Consider the following 12316-nt stretch of genomic DNA (forward strand, 5'->3'; position numbering starts at 1 on the left):
AGGTTTATAAATCTCTTGTAGAGTTGTATTTTATGAGGAAAGATTCAAGAATGAAGAAAAGTAAGTAATCTTATGATATTGTGATTGTCCCTTTTTCTGGATCAGGTTTAATTTGGATTTCAAGCTCACCAGCATCTCCAAGTAATGAGGGATCCGTTACACTTAAGAATATCAGCTTATCAAGAGCATCACTTGCATTACTAAAAGAAGGTTCCTTGTTAGAACTTTTGTTTTTAAAAACGATAAAAGATGGAAATCAAGCATGAAACATGTAGACTGTAGAGATGTTTTTACATGTAAATTTATATATTGTAAGAAATAGAATTGTAAGACATTAAATTTTATGAAATGGATTATATTTTTTGTATATGATATTTTATTTTATATTGTGAGGCATTAAATGCAAATTTAATTTGAAAATTAGTAAATCTATAAAAAATATTTTTTTTTTAACATTTAAAATTATGATACGCAAACATGCGTGTCATCTTCATTTATGACATGGCATTTCTTGACAGAGGCTTTCTTGATACGCATTGCGTGTCATTAACACGCGCGTCGTAAGGTTACGACACGCGAATGCGTATCGTCTTCCTTTATGACAGGGCCTTCCTTGATATGCATTGCGTGTCGTAACCGCGCGTCGTAAATGCGCGTCATAAATGCGCGTCGTAAATGCGCGTCGTCTCTCTTTATGACAGGGCCTTCGTTGACACGCATTTGCGCATCGTCTGAGCGTTTTACGACGCGCAATGAGCGTCGTAAAAGGCCTTTTTTCTAGTAGTGTAAGAAGATATAATGATCAAGTCTTTTGCTACAAGTTTTGGATCAACTGACGTGTAAACAAACACGATTAACCAAACAATCACCCCTTAATCGTTGTTTGTTCACTTTGTTCGTACACAACAACTATCTCGTCAAAACAGCCTTCACCTTAAACCATCTCAACTTTTCAGGGACAACCGACCACCACATTCATAGCCTTTGTTCACCGTCAACCTACCAACTACTTCACCTGCAAAGCTCGTCGACAACACCTGCTTTAACCAACAACATCTGAATACTGAGATCCACCCGTTATAATCATTACCGAACCCCACACAATCTAGTTGTAACTTTTTCCAGCCACATGGTTTACCAAGGCAACAACCACCATGATTTTTGATCTTTCCCAAACACTCGGACTCCGCCTCGGTTACATCTAAAGTCTTCTACCACCCGGCTGTTGTTTGTCACCATACATAATTCCTTCGCGCACAACACTTCTATGACACGAGTGCATTATTCCACCGGTAAAGAAAACAAAGCCACCGCTTCTACCGTTTTCTTTCCCGCGCCAAAATAATTGATGCGACGCCACCTGTGTCGAAGTCTTTACCTCTTTTTTCTTTCGCACACCGGTTAATCTCTCCATTTTCCGGTGACTACACACAACTTGCCACCAGATTTACCTTTCAATTCCACACTTCCCTTTGATCACAACATCTATAGACCGCATGTGTTCATCACCACTTTTTGTCTCGAATGATGCTTCCTATGTCCCCATGACAACGGCCGACCCGAAACATACATTGTTTATGATTTTTCTGTCCAAAACTAGTTGCCAACCCACGACTTCCTATCTCACTTTTTGTTACATACGTACGTACGTACACCCCTGGAATACATATTTATATATATAGAATACGTGTATACATATGTATTGAAAGAAACCATGACTGAATGAGAATGCTCATGAAATCTGCAGACACATTCAAGCTGAAGGTAAAAACCGGGAAGACGTACCTCCTTCGACTGATCAACGCAGCACTCAATGATGAACTCTTTTTTAGCATAGCAAACCACACCCTCACCGTTGTTGAGGCTGATTCCATTTATGTAAAACCTTTCAAAACTGAAACGCTTATACTAGCTCCTGGTCAAACCACCAACGTCCTCCTTAAAACCAAATCCAAATTTCCCGGTGCCAACTTTCTCATGTCTGCTAGACCATATGTAACGGGTCAAGGAACCTTTGACAATTCCGCAGTTGCTGGTATTCTCGAATATGAGTCACCTGTTCCGATGAAAAATCTTCCACTCTTTACACCAACATTACCATCTTTAAATGACACTTCATTCGTGTCAAAGTTTTCAAATAGACTTCGAAGCTTGGCAAACTCTAAATTTCCTGCTAATGTCCCACAGAAGATCGACAAACATTTATTTTTCACAGTAGGACTTGGGACGGCCCCTTGTGCGCAAAATAGAACTTGCCAAGGACCGAACGGGGCTAGATTCGCTGCATCCATAAATAATGTGTCATTCGTACAACCAAGTGTTGCCCTTCTCCAGTCCCACTTCTTTAATAAATCGAAGGGTGTTTATAGTCCTTATTTCCCTATCAACCCAGTGCATTGGTTTAATTATACCGGAACTCCTCCAAATAACACCTTTGTGAGCAATGGTACAAAACTCATGGTTCTTCCTTTCAATACTAGTGTGGAGTTGGTCATGCAAGATACCAGCATTCTTGGTGCCGAAAGCCACCCTCTTCATCTCCATGGCTTCAATTTCTTTGTTGTTGGTCAAGGGTTTGGAAACTACGATCCTAAGAAGGACCCTAAGAACTTCAATCTTGTGGACCCTATCGAAAGAAACACGGTTGGTGTGCCTTCTGGTGGGTGGGTTGCTATACGATTTCTAGCGGACAACCCAGGTTTGTTACTCATGCATGTAATTTCAGTTTGGTTTCTTGTGGTGCATATATGATGTATTTTAATTAGTTTGTCATTGATATATTATTCTTCTTATATATTGTCCAGGGGTATGGTTCATGCATTGTCATTTGGAAGTTCATACCGGTTGGGGTTTGAAGATGGCATGGCTCGTCTTGGATGGAGAACTACCTAACCAAAAGCTCTTACCTCCGCCATCTGATCTTCCAAAATGTTAAAACTTCCCATTTCTTCACACATTTCAATCAATTTTTCTCAACAATACGGATCTGAAGTGTTTTTTTTCCTACAACTTATCATTAGATGTGTTATAGTGAGTTGATTAAATTCATTTGAGGAGGTAGTACATCATTGAATAAAATCTAACAATTTCTTGCGTATGAATTGATTGTTTTTTCATCTTGGGTTGATTAGAATATAAAAGTAGAATTACAAATGTTATTCTAAGCATTTTGGACACTAGAAAATCTATGCAAAACATTTCGTTCACTACTACTACATCCATAATGATCATATGACTTGGCTAGAATGAAGTATATGACCCGACATCACAATCGTGCCAAATGTAAAGTCAACGAATGTGAACCCATTATGAAAGTCTGTTTGCCACTACGCTTAATAAAACCTATATGACATGTTGCTTCTAGTAAAACCGTTTCCTACAAGGCTGGAGGGATTGATGTCGCGCTCCCAAATGAAACCGCAGTGTCACGTAAGCGTCATCCCACCTATTACCACAAAAGTGTGGTCTCATACCACACCCAAGGAGTGGTGTCACACTCCTTTAAATTATTTTTATTATTAAATAAATAAAATTTATAGTTTTAAATAAAAACAAAATATTTCATTAATTAAAAATAAAAACCATTACATTACTTAAAAAAATTTAGAAAATTAGAAAATAAAAAACTAGAAAGCTTAAACGTACAACAAAAAAAAACACACACACATCAAATAATTAAAAACTTGGAAAACAACTACAAATTAACCACGATTAGCGTAACGTTTTTTCACGTCTTCTTCATTTGCAAAACGACTTGAAGCGCATCCGCGGTCAAATTCGACATGTCCATCGATAGCACTCTCAGGTCGCTGTCCCTTTGTTTCCAACTCTCTCTATCCGAAGCAAGTTGCAAAAATTTATCTATTCTATCTTGTATGCCTTGCACATTCTCACCCATTTCTTTCAATTCATCAGATTCCAATGTTTTGCCCTTGCCTTTGTTTTTTTTTTTTGTCCCTTCCCATTGGTCGTGGGTGGTGACACTTGAACGGGTTCATCTTCGTTGAGGTCGAAACCAACACGGGCATCCGATGAAGTGTGTTCGGATTCAAAAGTTCTTAACCGTTTTGATCCGCTATCGATGTGCTTGTCGCTTATTTTCAGTTTTTTTCCATTTTTTGTTGCTTTGAGTAGATTCCAAACTTCAAAAAAGTTGAAAGTTCTTTTGCTCTTTTTGATAAATGTTAAAAGCTTTCTCCAAAACCACTTCGTCACTTTCGCCGCTTTTTCATTGTCGTTTCATGTTGTTATATAAATCGTTAAACAACATCACGTGTTTGTTCATCTTTCCCCATTTTTAAGTACACCTGATGTTTAGTACGATATGGTTCCAGGTCCATTCCTTGGGGAATTGAGCTCTAACTCGCATCCAAAAACGATCATGTTTTTGGTTCCCTCCCGTCTTCGTGTCCTCTGAAACGTCAATCACTGATTGTGCTAATACTAAATCTTCTTGTGGGGACCATGCTTGAGCTTCCGCCTTCTCTTTTCTTTTATTTCCTGGTTGATAGGGTTGAGTTTGTGGAACAAATTCTAGTTCAGAATCAAAAATGGGTGTTTGTGGTTGTGATTGTGTTTGTGGAACAAACTCTGGTTGGGAACCAAAATCAAAATGATCAAAATCTTGGTCAAATTGTGGATGTGTTTGTAGAAATGGTTGCGTAAGACGTGATTGTTGGATATGTTGTGGTAAATAGGGAAGCATATCCTCGTAGTGGTAGAAAATAGGTGAATAAACCGGTTGATCGGGTGAAGGTCTTGGAGTTGTGTGTTTTCTGGTGGGTATTTTTTCGTTGGTTGAATTTTTGGAGGATGACATTTTTTGTAGGTTTGAAAAGAAAGAAGATGGTAAAAAAAACATAAAATGTTGATAAGTTTTTTTGGTTAAGTTGATAAAGTATTTATAGTATTGGTATAAAAAAATTAGTTTTTGAAAAATGACCGTATAAAAACGGTAAACCACAAGCACTAGTAGAAATGAAGCAAGAAAGCGCTCCCCTGAAAGGCTGTAGTGCGGCCTAAACCGCACCCAGGGGCGGTGTGCCTGCTGATGTGGCGGATGGAGTGTGGCCTAGACTGCACCCACTCCGTCTGGTCTAAGTTGTATTTTAGTGACAACAATGCTTCCAATGTCTAGTTAGAAGTAAATTACATGGTTCCACTTAGAAAACCTAACAAATACCAAATTATATAACCCGTTTGTATTTTCAAGGGTTCCGGTAACTAATTAAATGAAGTGATGCTAAATTAGCAACATAACCAATCGTATATGTAAAACAAGCACATGCGTAACAAATACTATGATTTGTTAACGACATCCTTCATTATCAACAATTCTTTTGTTTCTAATTGTTGTCCCTATTATAATTAGCGACAGTATACTAGGTGTAAAAATTTTCATTAATCTATAACAAAAATTCACAAATAAAATCCACTTTTTATATTTCAAAACCAAATCAAATATTAATAGTTAGTTTCAAAACATTAGTATTCAACTTTCAAAACCAAAACACTAATATTGAACTACTAAAATAAAGATTCATATTCGATTTCAAAGTATTCAAGTCATATCAGAAAAGCAAAAAATATGAAAGTCTAATTAGATCGGTATGTTAGTTCATTGAGTAAACATTAGGATTTCATTAGATATCCTAACGATTTCTTGTTTTTTACCCTCAATTTCTTCATGTTTAGCCATTAGTTCATCCTTTATTTCTTCATGTTTTGCCTTAAGTACTTCGTTCATCTCTTCAGGAATACGATCAACGATAACCTACAATTATGAAAAAAAGAAACTATAAACAATTACTATAGGTAATCTCTAGTAGAAAAAACTAACAACATGTTTCAACTTGACATAAAAAACGGTTCAGACCGATTCAGAAGGAATGTTAAATTTGCAGTAACAATCTTTCAGTTCAGACTAATTTAAAACCTATAAATTACATTTTGAATACCAACTATGGACTAATTTAAAACCTATATATTACATTTTGAATACCAACTATGGAATAGGAATTCACCATAAATATTTAAGATAGAGAATAAGTAGAAATTTTTTTGTTGGAGTTAAACAAAAACTCAAGTGTAACTATCCCTTCCTTTTAGGTTTTTGTTGAGCTCTACTCCAAACTATCATAAACCAAATGAACTATTTTCACATATCCAGGAAAGGGCCTTAACTATATTTTAAGTAGGTCCGTCTCAAATGAACTTCTACCTATATATATACTAGGAAACTTATTGGGGCCGTGATAATCACGGCCCTAGAGAATTGATCAGTAAGCTAAATTTTAGTGATTCTAGGGAAAACACGATTTATACCAATAACATAACTTTTGATTTAAATTTTTTTCTTATGCCGCCATGAAGTTCTCTGCCTGCATGAAGATGCCATGAAGAAAGGAACAACATTTTTCAAATAGTATCTCCATTGATTTCCATTAAAAAAAACAGAAGAAGGAAAAGCTCAAGAACCGGCTCATCGGCTCATTTGGTCATCTTCTTGCCTGATCTCATACTACTACTCATAATGATGAGATTTGGTGTAATTCCTATTAAAATTGATTTCATATAGAACACATTTTGATACAAGTTTTTTTGTCAATCTCCACCATTTGCATTTGCCATCCAAGTTGTGGAATATCCCCAAATTCAAAGGATTAATTTTATAATAATCGGATCTAAAAAGCTTACTACAAGACATGAAATAATAGAAATTTATGCCTATTACATGGTATTTTGATAATTTTTATTACTTTATTATAAACGGAAAAGTATGGTTAGTTGGTAGCTTTTGATTTTTTTACAATTGCATGGTACTTGTATATTCTTATAATATATATGATTTTTTTTGTAGATTATCATGAAGATAAATATGTATTTTTTGTTTTTATGTCATCTTTGTTTGTAACACGTTACGACAATCTTTAAAAAAATGATAAACCTCATGTAACCTTTGGTCCATTATCTAGTTTCATTTAAATGCTTACATTATGATAAAAAAAATTCACAAAGATAATACACCATAATGTTGAATGAAACAAACAGGAGACTGCAAACCTGGTCATATTTGAGGTCAAACTTCAAAAACTCTTCACTACAACTTCCCACTATATATGTCAAGTGCTTTAGGCTTAGGTTCATGACTTGAATTGTTAAAAGCAAAATCCTACATGAATGAAAGATAAATTAATAAATAAAGAATGAAATCAAATACCTATTTAACATATATATGGATAAAACTCACTTCGGTTATTCGTTTGACAAAGGTGCAGTAGGATTATTGGAATTGTTAACATGATTCATATCCACATCCCTTATTGAGGGTTATATGGTTTTGTTGGCAAGGTGAAAATACAGACAATGAATGTAAACATAACTATTGGATTGAAACTGTCATCAAAATTATTGAATTTCTGGATTTAATTAGGAATATCCATGATCTTTGATCTAGGATTCAATCATGTAGGTTGTGTTATGTTCTATCTTAAAGGTTATAGTTTTCATAACCAAAGTACTCTATGTATATTCTATGACTCTACTTATCTTACAGGTAATACAAAATATGATGATAATTTGTAATGGTAGTTATTTTACTATGGACAAAATAAATAATAATATTATCCTTTTATCATTTTTTATTTAACAGCTTAACTACTTTTAAGTTATAGCCAATAATTCTAAAATTTTGAAAATTTAGGATTAAAAAAAATCATATTTAGATTAGCAATAACCATTTGTTACAAGAAAACCGAGTATTGAGATAAATGTAAACACACCTAACTATCCCTAGGCCTACCTTTAAAGGAATTTCAGTTATCTTGCATTCTTAAGTAGCGCTAATCACACATCCAAACAAAGTGTCAAATAAATACCTTTTCGATAATGTCAACAAATACTAATAACCGTATATCGTAATTAAAAAAAATCTTCAAGTTTTAGTAAGATATGAAGGGTTTTTTTATTGTGAAAATAAAGCAAAAAGGAGGCCGAAAGAAACTTACACTCGCCATCACAATTAGTGCATATCACAGTCTTCGTTTTAGCCTTTGATTCCTTTCGTATTTTTGAACATGAAATTTGATATATATTTCTTGACAAATATACCACCAAATTTTGAACAAACCAAGCCCAGGAAGCTCTGCAAAATATAAACATATGGGGCTGTAACCGGTTGTTACTTGACTATAGCTGACGGAAGATAAGGGGTTAAATGAGCAAATAGTACATAAACGATGAATAGCTATTTCTAGGAGGTTAAAGTTTGTGCTTTGCCAAACCAGTAATATCACTGTAAAAAAAGTAAATCAGTTGACTAAGAACATTGCTAAACTCAAAAATCAGTTTACCTTTGAATGTATACATCCAAAATGAGATGCAAAGGTTTAACTATTGTGTCGTGTGTGAAGCATCCTCCGACTACAAACACAAGATTATGGATAAGACTTTCAGCAAAACAATCAAGACTTGCAAGAAAAGGAAGAAAGAGGAATGTGAAGAGGCCAAGAAGGGAATTGTTTTAAATGTTTACTTGGTTGTCTAGTTTTGCATCCATCTCTATAATTATGCTTGCATGCATCCTGATAGACATTGCCTTTGAAATCTCCTAATGTGCTAAACTCATGCTTAGGCTCATATATTGAGCATTCTTGCTTCTACACATTCAAAATATACTCTGCCACAAAACAAAAATCAACTTTCAATTACATCATCTGCATTATTTCACCCAAAATATTCACAACAAATTAAACAATTTTAGCAATACAAATATCAAGTGTTGAAATGTTTAATATTTAAAACAAGGGTTACAAAATGAAATTGGCCAACCAACTACATGTAATTTTATCAGAATCGTCATTTCACTTTATTTTCTGCACATATAGTTCCCTAAACAAATAGACATTTGTCCTCTTACTCCTCTTTATAAAAAATTGCAAATTTTTTCATACTTAGTTGACCTTAGATGAATTTGGTGATCTGTTATTATAGCATGTTGTTTTATTTTATTTGTACCCTTTTCACCTGCATAATTAGACATGGTGTGCAAAAGACAATAATACCCTCATGAATGAGTAAACTGTAAAGCTTAAACTTTGATATAAGCCTTCACGTGGTGCTTTAACCGGACATCTAAGGAAAATTATACTTAAAAATATTTGAAATGACAAGAACTTTGGAGAGATATAGGGAAAAATAAATAAGGACAAATATGTAAATATGTGGGAGATGGAAAAACTTACTCTGGATCAAGATGCCTTGTTGTGCTAAGAACATTTGTCGAGATGTAAATAGTTTAACCAAACTATTTTTAGCATCCAACTTCTCGCTAAGACGGATGTTAGGAGACTTCACGTTCTGTGGATTATAGTTCTGCATTTATTTACACCATATACATCAAAAATAAATCAGAAGGGCTAAATGCATGAAATAGATAAATACATTTGTTTATTGGTTTATTATAGCGTCTTATTTTTGTTTCTTTCAGTTACAATATTGTACTTCAATTTATTTCCTTAGTCATTGTACTTTGAGAAATCTACCAATTATAGCATCGTTCTTTCAAAATTTTACTTATTAGGACATTGTACTTTGAAAATTTTACTTAATTGTTGGTTATGGTACTGTACCAGAATTAAGGTAATTAGTTTACATATAATTTTACTTATTAGGACACATTTTTCTTCTTATTTTAGCAAAGTCACAAAGGTTTTGGCTATCCACCATACACAACAGTTCCTCATCCCCTACCATTGCCGAATAAGCTATCTTAGTATCATTTCAGCAGATGAAGAAAAGGTACCCTTCACCAATGACATAGAAGTGTGTTTTCATCATTTTAAAGCTAAAAATAAATACATAAAAATTAAGGGCATTAAGATTTGGCACCGCCAACAACCATATATATACCTGTAATCATGAGTGAGTTCAGAACTGAATGCTCCCAACTGCAATTGCAGTTCAAATAAAACCTTTTCAATGGTAGATTAAAATTAACATAAAACAAAATGAATTAAACTGAGAGGCTCCACCTTCAAGCAACAACTTTAGTATTTCAACATGGCATTCCCTAGTTATTCCCATCTGCAATTAAAAAAAATGTAAAGATCATCTTAAAGAGTTAATCATTTTTTAACCACAAACATAACAATGCAAACGTCAAAATTTATATTGCTTCAGGTTGGGTTCTTTTTTTACTTGAAAGAGCACACATTTACCATTATCTTAAGCCACATAAGAAGTTAATCATCCTCTACATTGAAATCGTCAGATTCAGACCTAAGAAGTAACAACATTAGATACAACAACAGAGAAGGGGTCAGTCGTTTCTGAATAAGGTACTAAATATAATGTACAATGGGTTTATTCGGCAATGAAAAATGTTATTTCCTGTTTTCTCTAGCCATCTATACCTTCCGCAAATCCCCAACAAGTATCTCTGTAATACCTTCCTTTTGTAGTTATCCAATAAAAGACCAAACTGTCATTCGCTTTTTTACTCTTTTTTTTTGTTGTCTGACAATAAAAAAGCCCACCATAATACACCTTTTGGCAAAGCTCGATTGTCAAAAAGAAACTTTATGAATATTTAGTCAAGCAACTTAAATGAATCGTGATTATAAGCTTGAAGATCATGATCTGAAATGTATAATCACCCAAAATATTGAAATTTAGAATAAATTTTCTTATTTTTAGAACATCTGAGCATAAATTGATAAAGAAATCGATTTAATTTTGTATTATTGGATGGTTTTTTATTAATCTTTATATCCCAGAAACAAATTACATATTGAGAGATATGTAGCAGCAAAACGATTCCCGTAGGAATATTTTGTGGGTTCTTTAGATAAAAAATAAGAATTAAGTTTTGGTTCAAGCATTTCATCGAGCAGTTGGTGAACATGACCAAACTTGATTTTAAATTTCATTATCAAGTGCCTTGATATAGCTGTAAATCAAATGCAAATAAGGAAGTAAAACTCGTGAAGAAACAAATGAGCAGATGAGCTTCACTTGGTAAAATAAATTTGAAACGAAAAACATATAGTAAAAGAAAAAAAATTGATTTTCCTCGGTTCATATTTATTTTATACCCATAGACCATAATCGCCTCTCTAAAATATCTAACAAAATGATCCTTCCTTCATGTATTTGGTAGGAGTCTGAAAACTAATGAGTTATTTCAATATACTGATTCAAACAAGAAGTTCAGAGACCGAGGTCTTTAATCGTAATTATCTTTTTTAAACCTAAGCAACAACTTCATATCTGATTAAAAATCCAAATTACACCACGAAACCAACAAAGAGTTTATTTTAGCAGACGAATACAAATTAACAAAATCAAATAGAAAGAGAACAAGGAGACAGAGCCTGTCATCGACGTGGTTTCCTCACTCCTAACCAAACCTCCAAATAAACCAATTGAAACAAAAGAGTACCTCAAATCTGAAGAAGGTTAGGCAGCAAATGAAGACTAAGAAAAATCATTGAGTTTAATTATGTTAACAAAGAAAACTGGTTATAGTTTTTCGACAATGATGATGCTTCCAAAGAAAACAGCTAAGGTTTGTCGACCATCGCCTTGCTAGGTTCAACGGAGGAAAAATTAGGGGAATTTTTTTTTTATAAACTGTTGAAGAACATACCGATAATGAAATCAAGAAACTGCAAAAGGCGTAAGATGCAAGCAGAAGGCGTAACATGATAAGCCGATGGTTGAAATTAAAGCAGCGGTAAGTCTCAAGCTGATGCTTGTACAGATATTCTAGAGCGGGAAAGAGGAAGATAGAAGACACCGATGTTAATATGAAGCTCTAATTCCGAGTTTGTGTAGAATATAGAAAATTAGAGATACACGTGGAGAGATGTATGCAAGAGTGCCTCAGCCACCGAGCATGACAACGGTAAAGCTAGAAGCAACTTGTGGCAAAGCTAGGAGAAAAACCAACCGTGAAATCTCCTATGGCGGCGACAAAGTTCCAATTGGTTGCGGTCAACAGATAGCCAAGCTGCTGACTACAATATACGTTCAAATTTGCCGCCTACAACATTTTTACTGGAGGATGAAGTAGCTTATGGACGTGGACATAAACACAATTCTCTAACATATAGGTAATGATATATATATATATATATATATATATATATATATATATATATATATATATATATATATATATATATATATATATATATATATATATATATATATACTAGCCGTTTACCCGCGCAAAGCGGCGGATGACAAATAGTTTGTTTCGACAATTAATTTCTTTTCGATGGAGAATGATTATTTTCAATTCAATCATTAGTTT

At 34.0% G+C, this 12316-nt stretch overlaps 1 long non-coding RNA gene and 1 pseudogene across 3 annotated transcripts; one reads left to right on the forward strand and one right to left on the reverse strand.

Moving 5' to 3' along the window:
* Positions 1-1722: 1722 nt before the first annotated feature.
* LOC145049956 (laccase-17 pseudogene) lies at positions 1723-3097 on the forward strand (annotated as a pseudogene). Its single transcript, XR_013683354.1, has 2 exons — positions 1723-2698; positions 2805-3097. The product of XR_013683354.1 is annotated as a laccase-17 pseudogene (transcript).
* Positions 3098-5524: 2427 nt separating this feature from the next.
* Positions 5525-11968, reverse strand: LOC145053298 (uncharacterized). 2 transcript variants are annotated; one of them, XR_013684430.1, is made up of 10 exons: positions 10413-11968; positions 10218-10278; positions 10032-10083; positions 9910-9947; positions 9243-9372; positions 8534-8677; positions 8352-8421; positions 8007-8166; positions 7063-7171; positions 5525-5773 (listed from the first exon to the last, which is right to left on the reverse strand). It is a non-coding gene; the product is annotated as an uncharacterized LOC145053298 (long non-coding RNA). The 2 variants fall into 2 exon arrangements; XR_013684429.1 differs by having other exon boundaries at positions 8007-8143; positions 10413-11960.
* Between the last annotated feature and the right edge of the window lie 348 nt (positions 11969-12316).

The sequence above is a fragment of the Lactuca serriola genome, chromosome 5 (assembly GCF_051521515.1).
Source record: "Lactuca serriola cultivar US96UC23 chromosome 5, Lser_US96UC23_V15, whole genome shotgun sequence".
In the NCBI taxonomy this organism is placed as follows: Eukaryota; Viridiplantae; Streptophyta; class Magnoliopsida; order Asterales; family Asteraceae; genus Lactuca; species Lactuca serriola.